Source organism: Scyliorhinus canicula, chromosome 17 (genome assembly GCF_902713615.1).
Source record: "Scyliorhinus canicula chromosome 17, sScyCan1.1, whole genome shotgun sequence".
NCBI lineage: Eukaryota > Metazoa > Chordata > Chondrichthyes > Carcharhiniformes > Scyliorhinidae > Scyliorhinus > Scyliorhinus canicula.
This window is the reverse complement of record NC_052162.1, coordinates 47,810,907-47,822,591: the sequence shown is the minus strand read 5'-3', so window position 1 is coordinate 47,822,591 and position 11,685 is coordinate 47,810,907. Positions and strand designations below refer to the sequence as shown.

Below are 11,685 nucleotides of genomic sequence, written 5' to 3'. Positions count from 1 at the left end.
GCATGCGCATAGTTTGATCATGCGATGATCGTGCGCGCATACGTAATGCGGCCAAATTTTTTCTTTACATGTTCGTAGCCATTTTGAAGGCCGCTTGCAGCCAGCGTTATTAAAAGCCGGCTGGTGCGTGGGGATTTGCGCTATCGGGAGCGCCGCGGAGGACCGCTCCGCGATCCTCCCGACACCCACCCGCGACCCGCTCCTGAGTTTGAAGAACACTGCAATGAGCAGTGTCTGAGGCTACTTGTGCAGCTGGTGGGATATGACACTTGAAGATATATTCACTAACCTGGACCACTCACGTGAAGCCACTAGATGTCTGCGTCCAAGTCCTTGGAGCCAGATTGATCACAATAGCTACTTGATCCAACTGCCTGTTCAATGTCTGTAGGAGGGCTTCCTATGATTGAAGACCATTCTCCTCCTCCCCACCTCCGGCACAAAAATCGCCAGAGCAGCATCTGAGAATCTTGGAGCATGCTATTAGATTGTTGTTCCCTTTTGTGCCATCAGTCACTCTGTTTGCATGTCATATAGATACCCTTGCTCAATCACTTCTAGCACCTGCTCCAGCCAGAATTCGCATCTCCTCAAAGAGCACAGGCTGGCTTTAAATAATGCAGGTAGCTTTAAGTAGTGCTAGACTGACATGATCTTAGGTCCCCTGCTGATGCTTGTAGCTGCTAAACAGCATATTTAGCGATAGCCTGCAGGCTACATTCCGTTAAATTAGCAATGGAAGTAATGGGAACAGGTTACTTGTGATCCCTGTCCCTTTGTCTGTCCCTGTCCTAATGCAGCTGAGCCATCTTCCACTTTGTCTGGAGATCAAAAATGGAGCAGATCCATGGGGACATGATGTACAAGCCTCTAGATAAGGAGGAGAAAAAATTACCCAAAGTTTCCACCATCCTGATGGCCACCTTTGCAGGTGGCTGCATCAAGCAGTGTGTCGACACTCGGTACACAAGTATTAAGTGTCACTATGTGCTGAGGTTCTATCCCAAATGTTGCAAATGTCTGGCCATTTTGCAGATGTCTGGCCATTTTGCTGCAGAATGCTCCAAGTAGTTGGACTGGGCTATATCACCTGTTCTTCATAAAAAGATTTATGCAGAAAAAATCTTCAACCACACGACCGTCAGGCAGTGGTCCACACGTAACATTCTCAAGGCTCAAGAGGGAAATGAGATGGGGGATTGTGTTGCATGGTTCCAGGGATAGACTGTCAAAGTGTTTTGATAGAATGCCTCATTATCAGAACTTTCAAACAAGCAACTAGATGTAGCATGGCTGGTGTTGCACAGAGCATACCCATCAGATCCTTCCTGCACACGCAGAGTTTCATCCTTCTGCATGTTGCCCTCTAGGTGGCTGTGGTTGTCCACCTCCTTCTGGAATGTGCCTCTGCAAAGTAGGTCTGAAAAGAAATGGAGTGGTCTTGTTGAAGTTCATCCTGAGCAGCATGAGCCTCTGCTCTATGGCTTTTCTCAGGGATATTGCAGAAAAACCTTCAATTCAGAAAAGGTGATTTTTAATCTGCCCAAACCTTGCTGGTTTCCCAACCCAAACAGTTGGCCTTGGCCAAGTATTTCAGATTGATACAACCAATTTCCAGGACGACATGATGAGGGAGGCACTAATCCATAAGATCTTTTAATCATAGTACACCGAGGGGTTAGAAACTGGTTAAAACTCTTTACATTTCAATTCTGATGTATAATGAACATTGTAAATATTAGGTGTAGTGTCTAATATCGAGTGTTGGAAAAAAACTGATTTGGTTTGCATCTTACGTAATGCCAATTTTGAACAGTCATGTAATGTACTTTTATAAATGTTATAAAAAAGGATATTTTGGGGAAAACATGTTATCTGATTTTGTCTCCAAGCACCTGTTTCCCTGCCACAGGTACAACTTAACCTCCTGAGTATTTTCTGTATTTGATGTTTTTATTTCAGATTTTCAGCATCCTCAGTATTTTACGAATGCAAACCTTGGCTGATTATTTTTTCTCACAACCTGAGACCGATTGTAACACTTCTGCTGACATTCCAGCTCAGATTAACAAATATTATACCTTGAAGAATAGAATACAGAGGGGTTGAAGTCATGCTTTAGTTACTTAAAACGCTGGAGTACTGTGAGCAGTTCTGTCCACCACACCTTAGAAAGTATTGGCCTTGGAGAGAGTGTAGAGTAGATTTACCAGGGGGATGTTTAGACCTCGAGTTAAATTAGAAGGACAGACTACATGTCCTGACAGTTAAAGGTTTAGTGGGTGATTTGATCAAAGCTTTCAAGATTTTGAGGGGGCAGAAAGGCTGGATTGGGTAAATCTATTTCTGGGAGTCTAGGACGAGTGAGGTGTAGTCAAAACATTAAAGCCAGACCTTTCCGGAATAAAATTCGGAAACATCTCTTCACACAAAAGAGAGTTTGGAACTCTCTTCCACAAACTGATACTAAACAAATTGTTAATTCTAAAACTGAGGTTGATAGATTTTTATGAATCAATGGTATCTCTGGATAATGAGCAAAGGCGGGTATATGGATGTTAGAACACAGATCAGCTGGCAGCATTAACACAGAGAGCTCATTGAAAGGTGGAGCACGTTTGATGGGTATCTCTTCCTGTTCATATGTTTCACAACTGTTTTTTAAACCGGGAATATTCCTTATTTGTGTGGCTCAGTACTATGTATTGACGTGCATTTACCCACTGAATTCATTTGGAGAGCACAATTCTATCTGACGGGCACACGCGCATGCACATTGCTTTAGTTTGGAACAACCTTCCATTGTGCATTAACAGAGAGATCTTTGAGTGAATAATTCCCTGTGTCACCTGCTCACAAATTGTTAATGAGTTTATAAAAGACACAGAGTAGAGGAAGGTGTAGGAGGATCCATCACTGTAATTGGTTTCTGTCAGCACCTCCTTTGTTCTCTGTAAATACCACGTTGACGTTGTTCAGTGTTTTTTTTAATTAACATGTCTACCCTTTAAACAGGATTATTTCATTCAGTTGTACTGTTCAATTAATTGTGAGATCTCCCATTTCCTGATGAATTCATCATCATTGTCATGGATAAGCATTTGGACAGATGCAGAGGAATATTAAAATGACATGTTTATTCTATACCCTGTGATATACTCAGTACAATTCCCATATTCAAGCTGATATTTGCAGACATAAATGTACATCCCAGTTTGCTCACCCCATTGTGGCATGGACAGATCAAAGAACGCAGCTCAATGCAATTTATTTTAGCAGAAATCATTAAAATTAATGGGAAATCTCAAGCACCCTAACTTTTTGAGTTCTGCGAGATGCTCAAGTATAAATATGTTGCGTGTTCGAATTCTCAATTAGAATTGGTGCCCTTGCGAGATTCAAGTTCAAATTCAACCACAATAAGCTATCGCCGGTGACTCAAGTGAACCAGGCTTGACCACAATTTCCAGCAAGAATAGTGATTTGTCGGAATACCAGGATTTCTTTCTCCAACTGATTTATCCAACAATATAAATTTTCCCTGGTACAGAGGTTTTCCTGGGTGCAGTGTATTGAGGGTGCAGTGATGTCTATCTGTACAATAATTTTGTAGCTACAGTGATTTGCCTACATGTGGTTATTTCTGTGGATCCAACCTATTTGGCTGGGTGCCTAGATGCAATGATTTTGGCGTCTTCATTAATCTGTTTGGTTACAATGGAATCTGCAGGCAAAGTGATTTCTGTCGATACACTGATTTGCCCTGAGAGTTTTGTTTTTTTGAGCCATGAGTTACGTGCACAGAAATCCATAACCATGCTTAAGAGTCTCCAAACTGAGCTGCCGATAAATCTGTCCAGGGTCTCTGCTTTCCGAGAATAGGGTGCTCAGTTTCTTTATTCAAACACACCCCCACGTAGGGGCACGTAAGGTGCGTGTTTGCTGAGGTAGACGCTTGGTAAACTTACAATGTTTGTCTAGCAAGGCCCATTCGCGCACTGGCTTTCCCCAGTGATAGACTACCCCCTTTAACATTTATCACAGGCAATCAGCCTGCCTGGATAAACGAGCAATTTATTAAGTTTATCACAGAAGGTTGCAACTTCCATTGCATTTCTGTTCCATGTTGAAGTCTGTGAAAGATAATAGCATGGCGATATGGTAGTGAGTGTTTTCCACGAAACTCCAATTTGAACCATTGTTTCAAACTTTGGCCTGCTGTAGATACAGTTTGAGGGACATCCCATATACCATGTTGCCATGGAAATCAGCCGCGGAGATTAGGGAGATTCATTTGGTTTATTTTATCTGCGTGCATGTTTGCTCACGGAAACAGTTAGTTGTTCAGTTTAGGAACAGATGGAAACAGTTGGAGCTCACTTAGTCAAGGGAACAAAAGAGGTAAATGTTAGAAACGCCTGCACCTTAAGCAGAGACAATTCTAACTGTATTGTTCGCTACTCAAAATGCGGGTGGGAGTGGAGTTCAGTTTCATGACAGAATTGTGAGGGAAAAGAGGACATAAAAACACAAGAAATAGATTCTTGACTTCTAAATCACTGAGCACGATGCAGTCAGGGCTAAGCTTGAGCTGAGATGGACACAGTTGTGAAGTTTTGATGAAAAGTTGGAGATGGATAATGGAAGGATCCCCAGGATCTTGAGAGCACTGAGGAGAAATTGAAATGAATTCTGGAGAGCTGAGGCATACTTGATTTGAATTCTAAAAGGAGAAGCCAGTATCATGTCAAGTTAGTGGTGCTTGCTTTGTTTAATTTTTTTTGTATACAGTAAAGTTTGCTTGTGTTTAAAAATGTGAAATCTTGTGGCATAAGTTATTTTGGCTATCACTGGGTGTTTTAATTTTTCTAACCGTTAATGGTCTCCACAGGAATCATAATACTATATGGAACTTGATTTGCCACTTACCAACCCACTCTGCAATATGGTGGTACAGTTCTTCAGATTATTAACTAGTCCAATACAAGTTTGGACATTGTCCCCCCACTAATTCCTGAGCTAACTTATATATGAAAATGCAAAGAAAAATTCTTACCCCAGCATGGACCCCTGTGGAACATCACTTACCACAAGTATAACATCTTCCCTTAACTCTCTATTTCCTTTCAAACCATTTTTCTCCCTGGCCCAGACTTCACACACATATATGTGTGTGTGGGGTGTGTGTGTGTGTGTGACCATTAAGGGGCCTCAAGGTAGCATGGTGGTTAGCATCAATGCTTCACAGCTCCAGGGTCCCAGACTCGATTCCCGGCTGGGTCACTGTCTGTGTGGAGTCTGCACGTCCTCCCCATGTGTGCGTGGGTTTCCTCCGGGTGCTCCGGTTTCCTCCCACAGTCCAAAGATGTGCGGGTTAGGTGGATTGGCCATGCTAAATTGCCCGTAGTGTAAGGTTAATGGGGGGATTGTTGGGTTACGGGTATACGGGTTACGTGGGTTTAAGTGGGGTGATCATTGCTCGGCACAACATCGAGGGCCGAAGGGCCTGTTCTGTGCTGTACTGTTCTATGTTCTATGTTCTATATGGAGCGGGTTTCTCGCAGCCCACGCCGGGCCTGGGAATGCCGGGCCGGGCGTGAATTGTGCGACGCCGCCCCGCCAATTTTCCGGTGAGCAGAGAATCGGCGTCATTGGCGCCGGCATGGCCGGCGCACTGCCGGTTGGAGGCCGCTCTACGCGACCACCCACGGCGATTCTCCGCCCGGGATGGGGCGAGTGGTCGCAAACAAATCTGAGTCCCACCGGCGTCATCCACGTGTGGTCTTACTCGGCAGAACCTCGGCGTGCATCCTTTTGGGGGCAGCCTGGTGGGGAGGGAGGGTGGTCCGACCCTGGGAGCGACCTCCGCTGTGGCCTGGCCCGCGATTGGGGTCTACCGTTTGGCGGGCCGGCCTCTTGGGCTCGGGGCCTCTTTTGCTCCGTGCTGGCCCATGTAGCTCTACGCCATGTAGCGTTGGGGCTGGCGTGGAGAAGGAAGCCACCGCGCATGCGCGCAGTCGTGCTGGTCGCAGTGCGCATTCGCGCCGGCCGCAGCATGCATGCGCAGACCTGCGGCGAACATTTGAGGCCAGTATCGGCAGCTGGAGCAGCGAGGGTCGCTCCAGTGCCAGGCTGGGCTCCTTGTACGGCTCGGAAACACTGCTGTGGGGGCCTGTTGACGCTATCGTAAACAGCGTCAACACTTAGCCTCAGGATCAGAGAATCCCGCCGATGATGCCTTATTGAAGGCTCTCTGAGGTGCAGGGGGATCTGGGTGTTCCAGTGTATGAATCACAAAAGGCTAGTATACAGGTACAGCAAGTAATTAGGAAAGCCAATCGAATGTTATCATTTATTGTGAGGGGAATTGATTACAAAAGTATGGAGGTTATGCTTCAGTTCTACAGGGCATTGGTGAGCCCACATCTGGAGCATTGTGTACAGTGCTAAGGAAACATGTAAATGTGTTCGAAACAGTTTAGGGAAAGTTTACTAGACTAAAAGCAGGATTGGCAGGATGTCTTATGGGGTAAGGTTGGAGAGGTTAGGTTTGTATCCACGAGAGTTTCGAAGAATAAGAGGCAACCTGATCAAAACCTCGAAGATCTTGAGGGGTTTGGCAGGCTGGATGTTTCCTCTTGTTACAACATTTAGAAATAGGACACACTGTTTAAAAACAAGCCAGTCGGTCATTTAAGACAGAGATGAGGAGAATTGTTTCTCTCAGTCATTTGTTTCTGGAACTCTCTTTTTCAAAAGGCAATTGAAGCAGGGTCTTTGCACATATTTAAGGCAGAGTTCGACGGATTCTTGATGGGCGTAGGCAGGGTTGTGGAGTTGAGGTTACTATCAGATCGACCATGATCTTATTGACTGATGGAACAGGTTTGAGTGGCCTACTCCTAATTCATATGTAAGGCTTTCAGAAAATACCTGTTGCGTGTTTTGGCTGCTAACGGGATCGTCTGGTCCCACCATTGTCAACGGGGTTTCCAATGAATGTACCCCTCACTACCGGGACAAACCTCTTGATTTTTTTACAACGTGCAGCGAGAATTTAAATCGTCAGCTGAAGTCCTTAACAGAAATATTACATTGAATCACAAAGCACAATTAGCCACTTACATGGTAGCTTACCGTGTTGCTGAAGAGAAAGGGCCCCACACTGTAGCAGAGAGATTAATTCTCCCTGCAGCATTAGGTATGGTTCATACGGTCCTAAATGAGAGGTCAGCTGAAAAACTGAAATACATTCCACTTAGTGATAACACAGTGGCTCACCGAATTTATGATATTGCTGAGAACTTAGAAGCCCAGCTTATTTCTCATTTAAAGTCAGCACAGAAGTTCTCAATACAAGTGGATGAAAGTACAGGTGTTTCCGATTGTGCAACCTTGTTAGTTTATGTTCGGTACATTTGCTGAGGATTTGCTGTTCTGTCTGATATTACCAACTAACATGACTGCCGCAGAGATATTTGAAGCATTGAATAATTACATGGTTAGAAAGTGTGGGCTCATTTGGGTTTATTGAAGAGGAGACATATGCGATGGGGCAGCCAACAATCCTGGGAAAAACAGCAGAGTTACAATAAGGACTAAGGAGGCGGCTGGTCAGGACATTGTTTGGAATCATCGTTTTATTGACCGTGAGGCATTGGCATCGAAAGGAATTCGATCCGATCTTGAAGTGGCGTTGAAAGGAATTGTGAATGTCATTAAACGTAGCACACTCAATACAAGGGGCAGAATTCTCCGACTCCTCGCAGGTCGGCGCGGTGCCGCAAATTGCGCCATGCCGCCCCGACGCCGGGACGCAATTCTCTGCAGCGCGGAGAATCAGCGCCATTGCCGCCAGTGTGGTTGGCGCGGCGCCGGTTGGGGTCTGCGCTGACTCTCCGACCCGGGCCGCCACGCCGATTCTCCGTCCCGGATGGGCTGAGCAGCCGTCACAAAAATTCCGAGTCCCACCGCCACCGTTCTAACATCCTCTGAGCCAGTGGGACCTCGGCATTGAAGGATCCAGGGCGGACTGTGGGGGGGGGAGGGGGTCCGAAATCATGGGGGCATCCGTAGTGGCCTGACCCACGATCGGTGCCTCTCTGGCTGGGGGCCTCCTTTACTCCGCGCCGGCTCCTGTAGCCCTGCACTATTTGGCGTCGGGGCCGGCGGGGGGAAGAAGGCCACTGCGCATGCGCTAGTTGGCGCCGGCCCAACTGCACATGTGCACATCCTGCGGCACCAGGTTCACGCCGGGATCGGCAGCCGGAGCAGCGTGGGCCACTCCAGCGCCATACTAGCCCCCTGAGGACTGGAAAATGGGGTCCCGGAACTGGTGCCGTCGCCTTAGTAAAACACTCCCATTTTTACGCTGGCGTCAATACTTAGTCGCCCGATGGGAGAATCCCGCCCCAGGCTTTTTGAGGCTCTGTGTTCTGATATGGGGGCCAAGCACACATATTTATTGTTCTGCACAGAGGTACATTGGCTGTCAGGGGTTCAGGTGCTAGTCAGAGTTCACAAACTGAGGCATGAAACCATGATTTCCTCGTTGAGAAATCATTCCCTCTGGCTGTTGAAACTTGGATGCTAGCTATATCTTACCTTTGTCATGGGAATGCCACTTTAAGAAATGTTTGTCTGCTCAAGTGGCTGCAGTGATGTCAGTGTGGGTAGAGCTGAGCTCTAGCTCTGCTTTTTAGTTTTGCTTTGAGAAAAGCTTGGGTGTGTGTGTTTTTTGAGTTTTGTTTTAGTGTTGGAGCTGCAGCTAGACAAAGAAGGTGTAATTTTGATCTCTCTGCCATCTAAAGACTATCTCTAGATCACTTGGTGAATTCAGAGTGATAACTGCATTCAGTAGAGAATTTAAACCTGATTTTTCTTCTATAAAAAGAGTTTTTGTCTTATGGATGTTAAAAGGAAAGTTTAAGGAATACTTAGAGTGTTGTATTCTTTGGGGGTTGTATTTGAATTGATGGTTGCTAAGATGGTCACTGTATATTTTTAAAAAGGTTAACTGAGTTCATAGAATAAACATTATTTTGCTTTAAGAAATACTTGTAGATTTCTGCTGCACCACACCTGTAGAGTGGGCCTTGTACTCGCCATACCACAATCTAGTGAAAGTCGTGTAAGGTGATCTCTATGATATACTTTGGAGTTCTTTAAACCCTGGCCCATAAAACCTAGAAGTGAACTGAACCTCAAGTTGCAAGGGAAGGATGATGACTGCTTTCGGCACTGTGAAGAAATAGATGCTTTCGAAAAGTCATTGAACATTTGGCATATGTGAGTACAAAGCCAAAACTACTACATGTTCCCCATGCTGCTACAACACATCGAAGAAAACAGTGTTAGTAAGGGAACTGCCATTCGATTGGCAGGCCTTATTCAGTTGCATTTCGCTGCCCTGGTCAACATTTTTTGTCGCTACTTTTCAGAGGGGAATTTACAGATTTTGAAAGAGAAGAGGTGGGGGAAAAAATCATTTGGAGTTTGAGACCCCAGAGTCAATTATTAACTTGCAACCAGCTCCAAATGAAGAGACTGAATGGCCAGGCTCAGCTGTGACAGCACATTAAAAACTCGCCACAAGTCCATGAGGCTATCAGCATTCTGGAGCAGCGTCTCCAAGGAGTATCCAGTGCTGAGTAAAACAAGCATTGTGTTGCAATTGCTCTTCACAATGACCGACATGTGTTAAGTTGGATATTTACGTCCTCACAAAAATGAAGACAGCACAAAGACCGGCCGAACTGTGCACCTGATAGGCGCATTGTCCTCTCCTCCCATGAACCTGGATGAGATTATGAGGACCGAGCAGGCACATCTGTTGCATTAAAGGTAAGCAAAAATAGTGTGTTGCTTAGGTCGGCCAGTATGGGTCGCAAAGGTTGACCAGCAAGGCTCCCGAAGGTCTGTTTTTGAAAACACACCCCTATTCTTAGAATTCCCCCTATACCAAAAAGGGCCAATATTCTAAATGGTGAGCAGGGATTCTCACTCCCTGACTCCGATGCAGGCTTCGGTGGGTGCCATTCAGGTCAAACTATATTTTCAAGTTATCCCCCGGTATAACCCATACTTTCACCGAAGATTTTATCTACTTACCACTTAGTAGCATCGATGTCCTGGGTCCTGCATTGCTAAGTGAGTAACGTAGACTTTCAGGAATAAACCACTTTTTCAGGTTAAGTAAGTTATTTTATTATTATATTTTTTCTTTTAAAAGCTGCAAACACTTTCTTTACAGAAAGGTAAAAAGATCTTGCTTCTGGATCCTTCCTGTTGGTTGAAGGGACCTTCAGGCCCACCTTGACACTCAATCTTCTTTAAATTCTGGTCTTCTTGGGATGTATTTGCTGGTTAGCTCTGTTGCTGTGTCTTGTTGATCCATGTACTGAGCTATAAGAGCTAACTCTGCTAGCTATCTCTAAGCTGACTCTGACTCCTGTTTAAATTCTAGTCTTCCTTAGATGTATAACTTTAAACTCGGCTGCTTGCCTTGTCTTTCCCATGACCGAGCTCTCTCTCTCTCTCTCTCTCTCTCTCTCTCTGAGTTCTCCTCCCCTTCTCTCCTATTGCTGTTTCTCTGTGCTCTGTCCTCTGTGCTCTCTAATTGTTGCTGCTGCTCCCTGGGTTTATATTCTCTTTCTAACAATTACCAAGTTTTTAGAACCTTATTGTAAATTAACTTATTTCCCTTTGATTGTCAAAAAGTATCTTCGATGCAAACACTTGAATACAACTAATCATTCACCCTGGGCATAACGTCACCTCAGATCTGATTACCTTTGTGATGGGCAAAGTTCCTTTGGTTTCAATAGGTGTTACTTCCACTTCTGTGCTTTCGAATCGCTTAATTTTCCAATTGTCCCCAGCTCATAACTTTGCCTTTGATTTTAACTTCAAATTGTGTCTCCCGTAGACAGGTCGTCTCCAATTTTCTTTTAATTGACTTGATGTCCATAGAATTTTACACTTTAGAATTTACACCAAATTCGACTGAGCATCTTCCATCCTTTCCAGCTGTTTACTAAGAGTTTATTTCAATTAAGGTGTGAGACTTTGCTTTCAGCTGTATGCTAAAATTTAACTGAAAGACCTGCCTGTTTTAAACATTCGTCAATTGAAACTCTCATCCATGCCTTTCCAGATACTTCCTGAGATAGTTACATTCAATGAAGGTGTGAGCCATTGTTTTAGCTTACCACATGAAACCTGTGTGTTTGATAATCTGCATTTTACAATCCTGCTCTTTGCAGCTGCTATTAACCTTTTGTGGGATCTTTCCCTGTACCCTCTCAGACCAGATATTGCCAGACTTCCATGTTTCAAATTACACATTTTTCTGTATTTTCAAGAACAGGTCGGAAGGTTTGTAAAAGTGGGTCCTGGGAAAGAAGTTTGAAGAACACTGCTTTACACGACTACCCTTTGTCTCGATGCATTTTGCAGTCAATTATGTATTTTTAAAAATGTTGTATTTTAGGAAATGCAGCAGTCAACATGTGCTCAGAACGCTCCCACAAACAGCAATACGATAATGACATGGTAATCTGTTTTTTATGATATTTATCGAGGGGTAAATATTAGGCAGGAGACTCGGGAAAATCCCCTTGCTCTACTTCAAAATAGTATCATGGAATCATTTACATCCAGCCGACAAGACAGATGAAGCTTTGA

At 44.6% G+C, this 11,685-nt stretch overlaps 1 pseudogene; it reads left to right on the top strand.

Moving 5' to 3' along the window:
* Positions 1–834: 834 nt before the first annotated feature.
* On the top strand, positions 835–8,593 carry LOC119951468 (annotated as a pseudogene).
* The last annotated feature ends 3,092 nt before the right edge of the window (positions 8,594–11,685 follow it).